Raw genomic sequence first — 18,420 nt, forward strand, 5'->3', positions numbered from 1 at the left:
ACTACCACCAAAATTACATGGTTGGTATCCTCCCTGACGATGTAAGTGACCATTCCTTGACTTATATAATCAGGCAAAAGTTTAATACCTCTCACCTAACTTCATATAGAACTATACGGACCAACAAGCAATTTAACCAACACCTTTTCCAGAGTGAACTCAATGCCTGTGATTGATCTCAATTAAAAACCCTCCCACTTGAACAGGCTGTCAAATACTTCAACTCTAAGTTCTTAGAAATCCTAGACCAGCATGCACCTAAACGTACTATCAGAACTAGGTCCAAACCTGCCCCCTGGCTTACAAATGAAACCAAGAAAAAAATCCTCGTCAGAAATAAAGCCTGGTCTAGGTGGCGAACTACCAAAAATACATCAGATCAACAAATCTTTAGACATATGAGAAACATGACAAAAAAAAAAGAAATTCTTTCAGACAAAAAAAACTTTTACTGTAAAATGCAGCAAACAAACCAAAACAATCCTCAAAGATTCTGGGCAAGTATCAATAGACTCCTTTATCCAGGTCACTCCAGAACACCAACCCCAACAGGTGCAACACATGAGACTCCTAACCAAACTGCCAATGCTTACAATTCCTTCTTCACAGAGGCGATCCAATCTCTAGCCAGTCAACTAGCTCCTGATATATCCAGTCTTCTTAACTCTTCTCCCAGCTGTCTTCCTACCTTCTGATTTCTACCCACCTCAACAAATTTTATCTATAAACTCATTCTAAAACTTAAGCCTTGTACTCCTTCTGCTGACCAGATCCCAGCTGAATACCTGTAAAGAGCAGCTAAAGAAGTAGCTTACCCGATATCCATCCTGATTAATAGAACTACTAACGAGGGAAGTATCCCTGACATATGGAAAATCTCACATATTATCCCTCTACACAAAGGTGGCAACTCAATGAATACTCTATCGACCTATAGCCCTACTATCCCCCTTAGCAAAAATAATGGAAAAATGTATTCACCATCAGCTTCTAAACCATTTAATTCAACATAACATACTAGCTGAAAGCGAACATGGCTTTAGGCCATTCCACAGTACTACTACTGCCCTCTTATCTTTTACTGATACCATAAACAAAAACCGCAATCACAATGTTCTCTCTTCCTCTCTATTTATTGATCTCTCAAAAGCATTTGATATGGTAAACCACTCTCTACTTATAAATATTCTGAAATCACTCTCTCTTGATACTATGGCTGTAAAATGGTTTACTACTTACCTCAGCAATATGCAACAGGCTGTGCTCTGGGAAAATAAACTATCATCCCACCTTCCAGTCTCACTTGGTGTCCCTCAGGGCTCCATTCTAGGCCCTCTCTTATTCTCAATATTCATCAATGATCTCTACCTAGCTATTCCTCAGGCAACCTGCATACAGTATGCAGATGATTCAACTTTAATCTGTGCAGCTGAATCTTCATCTGAACTACAATCCCTAACTCAGAAAATATTTAACGTAGTAGAGACTTAGTTCTTAAAATGTTGCCTCCTCTTGAATCCCAAAAAACAAAGCTCCTTCTCTTTACTCCTACCCGTAAATCCATGCCTTTATATTTCTCTGTTATTTCTAACAATGGTGCCCTCATATCCCCTGATTCTATCACCAAACTCCTAGGAATTACTATAGACAAATACCTCAGCTTTGATAACCATATTAATAACACTTTAAAAACAGTCAACAGAAAAATGGGCTCCCTATACAGGATCAAATATTTTCTCACTCCAACAGCCAGAACTACTGTTGCCCACTCTCATCTAATCTCAACACTTCTCTATGCCTCACCAATTTACACCAACCTATCCAAGAAGAATCTTCTTAAACTAACTACATCTTACAATAACATTGCCAGATTTGCTACTGGTAATTGCTTTAGAACTCATCACTGTCAGAATCTAAAACAACTAGGATGGCTTGAACTGCAAAATATGCTTTATTTTAACCAACTTACCATTGCTCATAAGATCCGCAACCAGCCTAACAACACTCCTAAACTCTCAAACCTCATTACTCCGTATAAAAATCTTAATACCTTACGCACTGCTAACAAACGTCTACTTAGTATTAGTAAGTCTAACAACATGGCAGGTAACTCTCTTTCCTCAAACACAACTGGGAAATACTGGAATCTTCTACCTAGTGATCTTACTTCACTTCCTTCCCTACCCCACTTCAAACAAAAACTCAAAATATACCTTAGAACACACTGGCTATGCCCGTGTACTAACCCTGACTAACCCACTCCCTCTATGACTAAATTTCTCCTAACTCCACTCTAACTATAATTTAATGCTCTTTACTGCAAACTTTACAAGAATAGCAAACCCGCATACAGTTATGATCTACCTCACATGGATATCTTGTTCAATATGTTGTAAATACTCTTATGCAACTATTCTCAGGAATTGCAAACCTGAAAAAGTTCAATCTACCTCATGTGAATATCTTGTTCTATATTATTGTAAATATTGCTTTGCAATATACTGTATAATGTTTTGTATCTTCTGCTATGGTAACTTGATTGTAACCTTACAAACACTGTTTTGAATTTGCAACCTTATACTTATTGGTATAATGGATCTGTCTTGGAGCGTTTCTCCCTGGGCCTCTACTGAAAATGGACATATATCCAGTTGGACTAGCCCGGTCAACAAATGTAAAATAAGTAAATAAAAATTTGGCAATCTTTTGGTATTGAGATGGGCCCTTTAGGGGGTGAGAAGGGGTGAAGTTGGCACTAAATCGATCTGCCAGGATATTGGCAATATCCTTGGGATCAGTATATTTAATGCCATTCTGTCATAGCTCAGAGCAGATCTGAGCATTGCCGTTTAGATTCTTGACATAACTATAGAATGCCTTGTGGTTGTCTTTGGAATCTTTGGCAATTTTATTTTCGTAACTCTCTTTTGAGGATTTTATGAGGGATCTCAGCTTCTTACTTAGGCTGGTGAGGGAGTTTTTTTGCATCCTGGGATTTTCCTCTTTTCTGCAACAGTTTCTTCCTTCTGTTGTATAGTTTGTTTATAGCAGGGGACCACCAGGTTGGCTTCCTTTTTTTGGAGAAGAGCATCTTGGTTCTATTTGGGATGGCACGATTCATGCACGAGTGGATGTGCTTGTACAGTGCCGTAATGTAGGATTCTACAGTCAAACTTCCAGATCCCATCTACGTGGGTGTTGTGAAGTTTGTCACTTCTGACTTCAGTAGCATGAAGTTGGCTTTGGAGAATTTTTTTAAGGAGGTTTCCTTACTGGGGGGTGGGGGTGGGATGTGGATGTCAAAGGTGATTTGCTTATGGTCAGACCTGACCAATGAGGGGGTGACCACTGGTGTGGAGCATCTATCTCCCATGTTGGTAATGACCAGGTCTAGGATATTGGCTCCCCTGGTGGGACAATGGATTAGTTGATCCAGGGCATTGGAATTTATGAATTCCAAGAACTGTTGGGAAAAGGAGTTGGTACCCGAGTAGTTTTCCCAATTAATGGCAGGGTAGTTGAAATCACCTAGTATTAGGGTGTTTGGTTGTATCTTAATATTTTCTAGTATGTTTAGAAAGGTGTAGTGAGAATCTTGGGACATGGTGGGGGATCTGTAGCAAGCTACAATTTGGATTGCAGTCTTACCTAGTGTTAGTTGCACCTGGAGAATTTCAGATGCATTGTGTTGGGCAACTAGCCTGGAGGTGTGAATATCCAGGGTGAATATGGACACTCCTCCACCTTTAGTGTTTCAGTCTTGGTTTTGTGGCCAAAAAGTGTGGTAAGAATTGTAGCCTGGTATTGCAGGGGTGCTCTCTGGAGCCTTGAATCAGATCTCAGTTACTGCACAGATATCGATGTTCTCCATGTTTAGGAGTGCCTCAAGAGAGTGCATTTTGAGGTTTAGACTTCTAGCATTGAGTAGCATTACCTTCAGATTTTGCATGCTTGTATCTGTTATGGTGGTGGCTTTATCCTTTGAACCTTGCCTAAAAAAGGCACTATAGGGGTGGTAAGAGCTTTAGCCAGTAACCTGAATCCCAGGGGTGACAGGTGCAGACCATCTCTAGCAAAGCATCGTAGTTTGTCGATCATGTCTTCCCAGGCAGACAAATACTGGATCCTCTTTGAATGACACCAGAAGCTTAGCCAATTGTTGAAGTCAATCATTATGTCCTTATACCGTGGTATAATTCTGGGCAAAGGCAGGATGCTACTCAGGACTAGGGTCATACCTGCCTGGGTCACATGATCCAAGAGCTCTTCCATGTCTCTTTTCATGTAGTCCAGGGAGGTACGTCTCAAGTTATTCACTCCAGAATGGACAATGACAGAGTCATATTTGTACTTGTTGTGGAGTGACTTGAATGCATGCATTATGTGGCGGATCCTGGCACCTGACAGGCAGCTGACTGTAATTTTCTCCTTGTTCAGCCTGGTGAGTGGGACATCAGTGTGCCTGACTATAGAGTCACCTTTGACTAAAGTGTTGGGTACATTGTCTTGCCTTAGGGGCTGTGGTTGGGTGGCACACTGGTGTTGTGAGCTATGTGTCACTTTGGTTGTGACTGGTATTTGTTTGCATTTCAGCTTCGGAGGTCCTTGTTGCTTGGGCACGTTAATGTTAAGGGCCTCTGCATATGTAGGTTTAGTGTTGCTCTGTGTGGGTGTTGATGGTGTGGGTTTTGAAGGGCTATGAGTTGCTTGAGGTGTAATACAGGTGTTAACCTTCTCCTCTTGACTGTCTAGCATAATCTTGGCCAGAGAGAGCTTAGCTTCCAGTTTGGCTATGTAAGTGCATCTCTCGCAGGTTGTAGTACTGGGTGGTAGGAGGAGAGGATTGTCTATGTCCATGAGGCAGTTGCCGCACTGCCCCAGTATGCCCAGATTCACCAGATGGACAGAAGAAATCACCGGAAGCTGACCCTTGGACATGCCTGTTTAGGTGCTTTTTTGTAAAGTTTAAGAGCTGTTTTCTCTTACCTTTGCAAGGTACTCTGCAATTATAGGCTGTTTAGTGCCTATGATTAATTTCTCCATATTGACAAGGAGAGCTGAGTGCTTGAATCAGTTTCAAGCTTTCTAGTGCTTTCTTGTAAAGTTTAAGAGCTGTTTTCCCTTACCTTTGCAAGGTACTTTGCAATTATAGGCTGTTTAGTGCCTATAATTAATTTCTCCTTATTGACAAGGAGAGCTGAGTGCTTGAATCAGTTTCAGGCTTCCTAGTGCTTTCCAGCAGGTTCTAGAGCAAGTGCTAGTCACAGGGGTTCAGATTTTAGTGCTACTACTGAGAAACCAGCTAGTTCTAAGGAAAAAGTTGAAGAGCAGACTTTCTGGCACCTGAAATAGTTTAACTGTAGCCTCGCAGTGCTGCACAATTTGAAAAATGTGCAAACACACGCGTTTTTAAGCCAGAAAGTTGAAAGGGATAGAGATCAGCCCAAAAAGGCTAATAAAATTACAATTTCAGAGCTGGAAACCACTCCTCTAGTGTTAGATAGGCAGTACAATGCTCACCAGTCCCACTGGTAAGCAGTAGGACTTCCCACTACCACAGCAAGGTCTGGATAGCTCTGAGCACAGAAAATAAAGTCCTGAGACAAGCAAAGCCTGCGATATGGACTGGCTAGAAAAGGTGGGAAATGAGCAAACAAGATAGTATTTTTTTTTTGTTGAAACAGGCTAAACAATGCAATAATACAGTAAATAAACACAAAAAAGCTAACACACTTGAGTGTGTAGCCCTAAACAGTAATTGCAATTAAAACTCTAAAAAAATAGCAATTTAAAACTTTTTAAATGAAGCAAGGCAAGTGCACAACTGAAAAATTATTTAAGAGGCAGTAACACAGCAGAATAAGTAGCTAGTCTACATATACAGAGAAGTCTATATATACAGAAAAGCAGCTAAAACACACAAACACTTAGCACTTGAGTTGAAGCAATATTAAGACAATTACAGTTATAATAAATGCTCTAAAATATACTCTATATTTTCAAAATGTTTGAGAAGCACAGTCAGAACCAAGGAGATTCAGGCAAAATTTTTTTTAAGGGAAAAAGGAGAAACAGAAGGCCTTATCAAATGTTCTCTCTGTATTAGGTAGAATGAGCTAATGACACTAGACTGGGAGGAGTGTCCCAGGTCAGATTTACAGTAGGGGCGGGCAACTGCAAAGCCACCAAGTATAACAAAGCCACCAAGTATAACAATTAACCTAACAACTACTTTAAAGTGAAAACTCTTAGTCTAACAGCTTCCCCTGAGGTCCATGACAAAGTTTACAGGGATCTTCTTTTGTAATTACCTCATATCTGTATTACTAACTACTATAATCTGGTTTGAATATACAGGCTTTATACTACCTCACTCATAATCTGCAGATGTATCCTGATATATAGTGTCCTGATAGATAGTGATGTCCTTTATGGTCCCAAAGGTACTATTAGCTCCATATAGCTTTAACAGCTCCATATGCAGGAAATATACCTGTTCCAGTGATTACCCCATTACCCAGATCCATAGTCTTTAGAGTATTTTAGTCTAAGTTATGATGCATGTGTGATGTATCTAAAACCTGCACATTATTCTGAAAATCAGTGCCTCTTAATTCTGTGTTTTCTAAAACTGATTAGGGCAGGTCATTCTTTCAACACTGCTGTTCCAGAAACAGCATGAAGAAAATGCCAAATATATCCTCAACTTGTCTCTGTGAGTCTACAGTCAAGGTAGACACAGTAAAACTGTAAACCCTGCCTAGTTTTCTTTTATATTGCTGTACGCTGTAATATTAAAATTACACTGACTATTGCCTATGTTTTCATCCTTATGAACTGCCACTTTATTGTACCATGATGTCTCTCTCTCTCTCTCTTATAGCAAATGAAATCGTTCCTTGTTTTGCATGGATTCACATACTCAAATATTGTACTGTTTAGTCCATTTTCTTTTTCATAGAAAGGCTATAGCCTGTCAAGCATGATGGGTATTTTCTGAAGACTAACTGAAACTGGTGCTAGAGGGATACCTTTATAACTGGTCTTGAAGCATACTTACCATGTACTGTATTAACTTGTGTCTCCAAATTTTCAGCTAGGTTTGTTAATCATTTTTATTTACCTTTTTAATTTCTATGTGCTGCAATAGATGTCTGCCTTCTAAATTAGTGTTAAAAATCCTGTAAATATTTATGTGCTATTAATGGTTCACTAAACCTATGCTTTCTGTATTTCAGATCTGTACCTTTGCATACTCTGTCAGTGTCCTTTTAACTTTCTCTCTAATGTACAATAATTTTGCAACGTGCACTGTAATCTGTAAATTAATTAACAAATTAAGCCTGCCCTGTTATGCCTTGAATATAGTGAATAACTACTATTACTTATTCTTTAGATAACTTATGTTAATAAGCCTGTTACAAATAATTCTGTCACTTTACCCTTAAAACTAATAACTGAATAATGTGATGTGTAATGTAATAATGCTGTTTAAAATAATTCTGTCACTTTACCCTTAAAAGTAATGACTGAATCATATGAAGTCTGATGTAATTGCATGTTGTAACTGAGTAGGAATATTATATTCTGAAACTTGTCTGGAATCTACATAATGCTGTTAGAAATGTATAACAGAGTATTAATGTTATACTCTGAAATTTGACTGAAATGTCCTCTACTGGACATGCATAACTGAGTATGAATATCATATTCTGAATCTTGACTGAAATTTAAATTAGAGTGATACATATTTATATGTAAATCTAAAATAGCGGTGTATATTCTGGAAACTAACTAAACTAATACTAAAGGAGTATCTCTTTGCCAATGTTACCTGAACACAGATAAAAGCATAATTAAAATCTGGTAAATGTTATATTCTGGAAACTAAACTATTAGTACCTTTTTCTGTCAGTATTGTCTGGATATAGATAAAAACATAAACTGAAAACTAGTACTGTTATGCAACTATCTGAAAACATGAGAACATTTACATAAAGAAATTCATTTTCTGTAGATAGTCGACATGTGCACCACAGCTCTTGCCAAATCTACACCTTACTCTACATTATCCAAGTCACTGCTGAGGTATTGGAGGCTGTTTTAATGCCCATTTGTCCTTTTCTGTCTCCCTTTTTTGCTTAGGCCTTCCAAACCTCCCATTTTCCATCTCTTGTACAAAGCTGGGTGACTGATGTTCTTGACTGCATTTAAAATCAAACTGAACATCTGAATGAATAACCCAGCCACACATCCCTTTCCCAATTCACCATGTGATCAAAAATAACCAGGAAGTCATATATTTTAAAATACAAAAGCACTTAACCTTTTGTATTTATGGTTTTAAACTTTCTATTATAAATACATTTAGTTTTTGGTGATCTCTTTTCAGCTCCATGGTTGTGTGTCCACAGTTTGGAAGACTAACAACTACATTTATGCATGTTTGTAACTGAACTGATAATGTACTATAGTGAAATGGAAAGGCTGTAACTTTATTATTAAATCAAACAGAAACCTCAATGGCATTGTTTTTTCTTGTCATAACTTCAAATGAAATTAAAGTAGTAATCTAACACTGTATTCATATATCAACATTTTTTTGCATTTCTGCACCTCTATAAAATTAACCTTAATTGTTGAACTTTCTACGTTTACTCTTTGACACTCAGGTCGTAACATAGCCTTCTGTGTGTAAATCTCTGATAAATGCTACAAGGATTTATCCTTACTGTCTACAATTTTCTTGGATAAATAGTAAGAACTGTAACTGCATAAGCTGTTACTAAGAATATTAAACTGATCTTTACCGTACTGTTTTATGGCATACAATACTATCTTTAATTCATATTGCTGAAATGGCCTGTAACCTGATGTGCTTGGTGAACTGCAATTTCTGCAATTTCTGCATGAAATACATACAGTCTTTAACCATTTACATATATACATCAATTAATAGAGTTGAACTGATCCGATTCTGGCAGTTTATTTCTTTGCCCTTTATACAAGTATGTGACTTTTCTTAATATAGTATACACATTTATTGCTAAAGTTGAGCTGATCTAATTCTGGAACTTTACTAAGCTGCCCTTTATACAAGTATGTGATGTTTCTTCATATAGCATAATTCTGGAAGTTTACTTGTCTGTCCTTTATACAGATATAACATAGGAGTTGAACCTATGGATTTAATGGCACATAATATTTATGATTCATTCTTTTCTTGCATGGGATTTGAATTTTTGACTGTACTGTCACTTCTGAGTATGACGCACTGACTTTAAATGCTACATTCTGTAAACTAGCAAGACATTTAATATCTGTGAATGCTTTTTTGGCTCTATCTATATTGAGATATTATTTATGCATTGCAACACTTTACTACCATAATACAAGGGTCTTAAAATGTCTGTTAAATAAAACAAGAACAAAAATAAATCATTTGCCAAATCTGTAATGGTAAATCCTTTATTCTGCAAATTAATTTGACTGTCGTTTCTGGTATGCCTCACTCAACATAAATGCATACTGTTAACTTTGTTTCTCACTGGCCACTCCCAATATGTCTTTGTGAGAACTTCTGCTGTGTCAGCTGAACTGGAATTTATTTTATCTTTAACCCATAATATGCATGTTCCTGTCATAACCAATTCTTCAAATTCTTTACATTTATGCAATCTACTACATGCAAATTCTTACACCTGTCATCTATGTGCACTACTGTACATTCTGTAGCATTTTTATTTTCTATAAAATCTTTTTACTGAAGTCTAAAACAACATATAACTTTGATGACATTTCCTTACCTAGTAAAGAGCTATTACACTTCAAACTATTAACTGCTGTAATTTTTGACCCTTTAAATCCTTACAAAACTGCATTTGTATCCTCTGGTAAAGGTTTATTTGTGACTGAAGATGATTTGTCTATATTGATCAGTACATTATTCCATTTTTTTTCTGTAAACAATGAAATATTGTCATTTCTTTCAACCTTAAACAATAACAGATAAATAATCTGGTTGGATGCTGGACTGGCACACCCTTTATAGATATGCTGGAAATCCTTTTTTATGGTACTAGCAACAACACTGATTTGAGCTATGGTATGCATTTCTTCTTTATTTTTCCCTGAAGTCTGTATATTATTTATTCTGGTGTTTACTTTATCAGACTGATCAAAATCTGTACTCTTATCCCTCTTATCCCCTCTCAGTGCAATATTTGCCTTGGTTGCTGAAAACAAGAAATTAAAAATTGTTACATTCTGAACAGCTGCATTTGAAATAATGTGAACTTGAGACATTGCAAAAGTTTTCTTCCTATTTGGTCTGGAAATCTGAATGTTACATAAACTGACTGTGTTTACATCTGTATTGACAATACTGCTACTTAACTATGTACTTGGAATTACATGTAAACTACAATTTATTGCATTCTGAACATCTGTATTTAAAATATCCTGAACTTAAGATATTGAAATTTTTTTTTCTATTTGGTCTGGAACTCTGCATGTTATGTATACTGGCTGTGTTACATCTGTATTTACTGTACTGCAACTTAACTCTGTACTTTGGATTACATGTAAACTAGAATTTATTACAGCCTGAACATTACATAACATAACAAATACCAATGTAGAAGACAGGGAAATTCACTAAAAAGGCTGGTTTATATCACACCATACAGGGAATATTGCTAGTTGTTTCTTAGTAATTATAACAATTGCGAAACCATAGATGTTGTTAAAGAAAACAGTCTTTGATATTTGCACTGTAAATTGTATACATTGAGAAATGTACAGTATTATTTGTATTGCTAGTTATACAATTAAACATATATTTTCATATTTATGTAAATGTCTCAATAAACATGCACTTATAGTGGGATTTCTTGTTGTCATGCAAAAGCTTATGTCTAGTTAATAAAAATGTTGCAACAAAATATGTCTAGGTTATATAGTTTTTAAGATATGAACATTGTGAAAGTTTAAATAATTTTATAATCAATGAATCAATCATTCATGAATCATAGGGACTAGGTACTGCCACTTTGGCATATCTGCATTATCAGCCAGAGAAGGGGATATTGTAGTTTTAAGCTCTGACAGCATTTTCTAATTCCAAATTTCTAAGGGAGAAAGCCTTCTAACTCATGTGAAAACTGTACTGCTGACTTCTTGGTAATCATGAGGAACAGAGACTCTTGTCATTAATTGTGTTACGGAGAAGTCTGCCTTTAGAAATATTCCAGGTCTGAATTTGGTCATTTAATATATCTTTTTAATATCTCCATTAGCTTATAAGGGATACTTTGCATTTTTTTTAAATCTGAAAACATTTTAAATCTAATTCTTACTGCTTTGCTTATACTAGGAGAAAATACTCTTGTCATTGATTGGTAGGAGAAGGTCTGCCTCCATAATATTTGTACAAGTGAGGGGACTCAAAATGGCCATTTTCTAGATATTCATCAGTCAGCAAAGGAGAAATTGTATTTTTAACTCTGATACCATTATCCATCTTATTTCAAGTTTTGAAGGTTGACAGCTTCTGAACAGCATTAAAAGCTATAATGCAGATGGTTAGATCTCTCTGGTCAACAACCTTTCTTGTCACTGATTCATATGGGGTGATTCTATTTGCAGAAAAGGTTTGCAAGCCGGGGTACTGAGTATTGCCATTTCACACATCTTTGGAATACCTGCTCCATCACACAGCAAAGGGGACTTTCAATTTTTTAAACTCATAACAACATTTTTCATCTAATTTCAACTTTAGAAGGCATACAGTCTCTTAACTCCATTGAAAGCTATAAAGCTGACTGCTTCTTGTCACTGATTGGTTGGAGGTAGGTCTGCACCATAAAAGGCACACAAGACTAGACCATGCCCACTCATGGTGTAACAAATATTTGTGTTTCTGGAGCAGGTTTCATTTTTAAAATGTATTAAGGTAAGTTACATTTATTTATGAGTGTCTTAATATTTGCAGTCTTAAACATCCAGATTATATAGCTAAATAACATTAATTCTTTCTTTTCTTACAGAAACATCAGTCTAGTTGTGTTATTTTAACTAAATCATAGCATATTTATTTTTCCCTTGACCACCAGGCTATATAATTGTGGAAGACAGCAGGAGGGGTAGAATTCGTGAAAGTGTGTTTTTTTTTCGGACACGATTTTTTAACTGAATGGACTGAGTGCACCCATAATGAGTATCAAGTTAATATGGTCTCTGTAAGATTGCTTAATAATGGTTGTGTCATGTTTATAACTACTGCATATTTTCCCACACATGCATTTGATAATGGTTTTATGTTAAATGTATGAGTAAGTCAGTAAAGCCCAATGAAATGTTGGTCATAACTGGAGATTTCACTTGTAACTGGTTACAACTTAGTCAAGATAAAAATGACAAAAATTAGACTTGGGGGTTTCTTCAGCTATTAAACAACCTACAATGTATGCTAGCCTGGCTTGTATCATTGTTAGACTGGGTTCTAATCAATAAAGATGATGCAGGTCATAAACATATACTTCAGGTTTATATTACAAGATCAAAGCTTTAGTTAATCAAATAACTAAAGCTTGATCTTGTAATATTGAAACCGTAAAATGTCAAACGGCTGATTTAACCCAGGGAAGCACTTTTGTTAGCCGTTATATGGATTATGCCCTTTTCTCCAATTTGGAGTAATTTCAGAGCTGGTATATTTAGTTAGGGGGTTGTGAGAGGCATGGCTCCCCCACATTGTGGGGTGTGGGGGGCAAAGCCCCCCCCCCACTTGATTTTGGGTCTAATGTTTTTTTTTTTTTTTTGATGCGGCCAAGGGAAGTGTTTCCCTGGGTTGAATCAGCCATTCATTTTGCTGTTTCAATATTACAAGATCAAGCTTTAGTTATTCGATTAACTAAAGCTTCGATGTTATAATATAGATGCTATACTTCTGTATGAAATCATCAGTGATTATTTACACATTTTGGCAATTATACCTACAGAAAGGAGCATGGTACAGAAATTCTCAGTTAAGAAGAGATGTACTAAAGTGGATTTCCAAGAAATATGTGAGGGATTAGCAAGTTTATATTGTACTCATTTTAACAGTCTGGTGATGTTAATTATAAGTTATTTGTCATTATGGTAATGAAATATGTAATGAATTAGCCCCCTTGGTTGTTTCCAAAACATATAATACATTGACACATTGCATAGATGTAAACAAGAAATGTTTATATTTAATAAAAAAATAAATAAAAATAAAAATCATTACCCTGATTCCAAAAGACTTGCTGTCAGTGAGAGTAGGTGTTTTGGAATATGGTCCCTGTAGTAAGCCTGTGTATAGATAGGTTTTGCACCAAAGGAAGTAATTTACACTGAGACCAAGCATTTTGGAATCAGGGCAGACTTTCACTAAATCTGGCCCCAAATGTTTAAAATGTATTAAGCCCCCTTAGAATCAAATTAGAATAATTGTAAGAAGGCTTGTAATGCAGGTAACAGAATATGTATTAAAGCAAATACTTTTATTTTATTTTATATTATTTTAATAATACAACATATTATTATATTATATTATATTATATTATATTATATTATATTATATTATATTATATTATATTATATTATATTATATTATATTATATTATATTATATTAATAATATTTTATTTTATTTATAAAGACTGAACTCAAATGTGAGATGCACTAGTAAATAAGTGTAACTATAAAAAAATAATGGGTCAGGAAACAAGGCTAATGCCTAAAGTTTTAAAAAAATTACACTGGAAAAAAATTCTCCAGTAGATGTAGAAGTAGAGTTTAATACAATATATAGTACTATTAATTAAATTAAATTTAATATGAATGTACCCAATCTAAAAAATAAAACTTTTCCTTTTTCCATTGTACTTGTTGACACAGGATTTTGTGTGTATGGTCATTATTTCTAGTAAAACTATGCCTGTTATTTGGTATGATGACAATGATTTGAGATTTATTAAAACTGGAACTTAATTTTTGCTTTGTCTAATACTTCTAATCTAACCATGATTTCCCTATTCAGTGGAAGCACTCAAATCTGGCACCAGTATACAACAAAGAAAATAAAATTAATTAAAAATACTGTTCAATCACTTTAATTAAGCTCCTCTCCAAATATTTGTAAAAATATTCTCACCATATAAATAATGGAGTATTTTCATGGCAATAATTTGCTTGGAGATCCTCAACATGGTTTCAAACAGAAATTCTTTGTCCCTACTGTTGTGATGGCATTATTACAATGGACATTTATTGCATTTGATAGATTTACACAAAGTATTATTATTTTTGTTGATCATGGTAAAGCTTTTAAATTTAAAAACCATAATAATCATAAAGATTTATTGGTTTTACTAAACAATCTTTTTTGATGAAGTGATATATTAAAAACACTAAAAGGAGCAGAATGTAAAGAAAATTTAATACAATTTAAGCATGTTTGTCCAACCATACATAAAGGGCTTTTGTGGACCTTATGCATTTAGCTAGTACTATTCAGGAAATGCCCCATTACACTCTATAATTCAATAAGGGGAGTTTATATTGCACTATGTTCATCATGTGAAACATTTTATACAGGAATGACAACAAGAAAATTATCAAAGAGAATTTTGAAACATAAAGAATACAAATGAAAATAATGTGTTATATAAACGTTTTATGGTATGCAATGAATGTGCTAAGTTTTATTTTTTTCATTTTGGATCATGTGAATTTTGATTTTAGGGTAGGTGACTTTAAAAATAGACCTGAGGTGAGACAGAGAAACAGCAAGACAGCTAAGATTACAAGCAGATAAATCTGCAGTGCTAAATTGTGCTATGATTATAAATTGTAGTTTATAGCCAAGAAGTTGTGAAATAAATAATTAAATATTATGTGTTTATATTTTGCTTCTAGTGTTTTATTTTTTAGTTATTCTTTGTTGGCCAGTCTAGTTGAACTAGACTGGTGGTCTGTTTTCAGGGGACACCCAAGGTGGTATTTATACTATGAGAGAAAATTTGACCAGGGCATCTGAAAACTTCGCCTAAGCATCGTTCTTGCAAGTGGAACCCCCTTTTGCATGAGGACTTCCTGTTTCTGTCCCAGGTGCAGCGGTGGCACAGAGAAACAGGGAGGTAGATAGAGAGAGAGCAGGAGATAATGAAGTGGTGAAAGAAATGGAGAAGAAAGCCAATATCAAGGCCAGAGAATGTGAACAGGATTCTGAGAAAGAAATCTGTTTGCTGGAGATGATTTGGCAGGTAATGGCTGAATAATTACAACCCTCCAGTTACTTAAGAAAATGGTGATACAGGGTGAGCCAGAAAATGAAGGAGATGTTTCCTGGAGGACATTACAGAGAAAATTTAAAAAGAGTTGAAGAGGCAATCCTGAAGAATATCGATGAGATGGATAAGAAAACATATGCAGAAAAAGTAAAAGAAGGCAAATGGGGAGTATCAGAAAAAAAAGGCAGAATAAAATGAAAATTGGAAGAATGTGGTAAGTATTCAAAGTAAAGAAGACATAGAAATGGACAGGTATGAAGTGTGGGACAATTTAATAGCTCCTTTCGTTGTAAAAGCACGTGAGGTAAGAGCTTTTATTCTTAACAAAGAGACACTTTGTGACATTATATTTGAGACTGTTTTTCCAAAGGAAATTTTTTTTGGATAATATGGAAAAAATAAATACTGTAACCTATGGAATCTTCATGTGTTAAAAGCATTTAACAGTGAAACAAAAAAGAAAATTCATGTACAATTTCGAACAGAGAGTGGAAACAGAGACTTTGAAAGGACATTTCAAATCTTTATGTGAAGAAGTACTGGAAACTGTGAAAGTTTATGATAAAAGGGATTTATGGACTGGTGGATGGATTTGTAATATTGTCTTAAAAATAGAGAAAAAATATACATATACCAAGCATGATAAATGTGGACGGGGGATGACAGTGTCGTAAAATACTGGGGACAACACAAAACATGTTTTTTTGTTTTTTTTTTTTTTTTTGTAGAAAAGAAAAACATTTGATAAGTAACTGTCATAAATGAAAATGTTATATTTGTGGGGAAATGGGACATGATGTGGAAAAATGTGAATTGAAATATTATAAATGTAACAAAACTGGACATTTAAGAATTGATTGTAAAAATGAAAATAAGAATAAAGAAAAAGAAAGAGAAGAAAATGAACAAAAAGAAAACAGAAGTAGTAGAATAGACGAAAATTACATGAGAAAAAATAATAAAGAGGGCATAGAAAAAGGCTATGAAATAAGTGATGAATAAGACATAAATTGGGAGATAGTAAAAGAAAAAAGAAATGTCCTTACATTCACTGCTGCAGTATTTTTAACCTATGGGGTTCCCTGCTGTGGAAGCCTGATGCCTGGCCAGTCTACCAAAGACTCCTGTTGCTTTAAAGGTATGCCGAATGTCAACCAAATGCTGCTTTTGCAGCATAGGACATAAAGGTGACATTCAGGCCTACCATACTCAGAACGTCTTTGCTGCCAGACTGAACATATCTTTTCACCATCAGTCTGTTTACCTGAGTACATTTTCAGCCAGTTGAATGCATTTTCATTCTCTAGTGACTACATATGCTTGCTTGCTGACTTCTTTGCAATTTCAGAAAAGCACCCATTGGGGGTTTTGTTTTTTCTTGTCTTGTTTTGTGCTCCTTGGGGTTAACGTCATCCTAGAAGGGTAAATGCCACTGCAGGAGACAGGTTCCCTACAAAGACTGTCACAATAACTGTCTTTTTTGTTGAGGAGCTTCTTATGACCATACCTCTTGTACAATTTCTCAGGTGTTCATCCCAAAAACCCTTCGCAGTAGACTTTCTTCCCTTTCCTTGTATCATGAGAACCAACATCTTAAGCGTCTCACTAAAGATGCAATGGAAGGAATCTCCCACCCTGAGGGTCAGCTGTTAGGGAAGAAGGTGAAAAAGGTACAACCGGAATCTTCCACTGTCTAGCCTCTGCCAGGTGTTTCTCCCGAGGTCATTACAAACCTGCAGGCTCACCCAGTTGTGTTTTTATTTATTTATTTACTTTATTTATTTATTTATTTATTTATTTTATTTATTTAACATTTGTTAACCGGGCTAGTCTAACTGGAGACAACTCCTTTTTCAGCAGAGGCCCGGGGAGAAAAGCTCCACAAATTGTACAGACAGTCAATACAAAACAAAATGAAGGGAACAAAGTTTGATAGGATAAGTAAGTATTGTGCTCAACATAAAAATTAAGTCCTGGTTTAGTAATACTTAAAATTATCAGATTTGGACTAAAATATGGTAGGAGGTAAGAGAGAAAAAAAAGAACATGATAGATAAGAAAAGAGAGAGGAAAGTGTATAAGTATGAGACTGCAATAGTAGAGAGCAGGTTTAGAGTAGGGAGGATAGAAAGGTGAGAGACTACTGAGCCATGGTTAGTCAGGATTGAGACAGGGGCACAGCCAGTGTTTTATTAAGTGTGTTTTTAGTTTTTGTTTAAAGAGAATAGGAGATGTGATGGAAGTGAGTTCAGTGGGAAGCTGATTCCAAGACTTACCAATGGTGTTGGAGAAAAGGGAGTCACCAGCTGAGTTATTAGATTTACATATAGTAACTAGAGGATTGTTAGAGGACCAAAGGGAATTTAGGTTTGTATAAGGGGTAAAGAGATTAGAGAGGATAGGTGTATTGTTAGGTTGGTAGAATATTCTATGGACAAAGGTAAGTTGAGAGAGTAATGGCATGTTGTGAAATTCTAGCCAGTGAAGTTGTTGTAGATTCAGACAGTGATGGGTTCTAAATTTGTTTCCGGTGACAAATCTAGCTATGTTATTGAGAGTGTTAGCTAATTTAGAGATATTGTTCTTCTTGAGGTTAGTGTAGATGGGTGAAGCATAGAGGAGAGTAGAAATAAGATGAGAGTGGGCAAGTGTAGCTTTAGCATTGGGAGTTAAGAATGTTTTAATTCTGTAGAGGGAGCCCAGTTTTCGATTGACTATTTTAATGGTATTGTTAATATGAGTATCAAAAGTAAGGCAGTTGTCTATAGTCACACCTAGCAGCTTAGTGGTAGAATCAGGGGATATAACAGTACCATTGTTAGAAGAGATGGAGAATTCTAGTGGGGGGGACCTAGAAGTAGGCTTAAATAGGAGGAGTTTGGTTTTTTTAGCATTCAAAAGTAAACAGCGTTTTAAGAACCATGTCTCGACTGTGTTGAAGACGTTTTGAGTAAGGGTTCATAACTCAGAGGAAGTTTTTGCGGAGCAGATAAGTGTGGAGTCATCTGCATATTGAATGTAAGTTGCTTGGGGTAAGGCTAATTGAAGGTCATTTATGAATAGAGTGAAAAGGAAAGGGCCTAGAATAGAGCCCTGTGGAC

This window comes from Protopterus annectens, chromosome 1.part1 (genome assembly GCF_019279795.1).
Source record: "Protopterus annectens isolate FY-2018-M chromosome 1.part1, PAN1.0, whole genome shotgun sequence".
NCBI classification, from domain to species: domain Eukaryota; kingdom Metazoa; phylum Chordata; order Ceratodontiformes; family Protopteridae; genus Protopterus; species Protopterus annectens.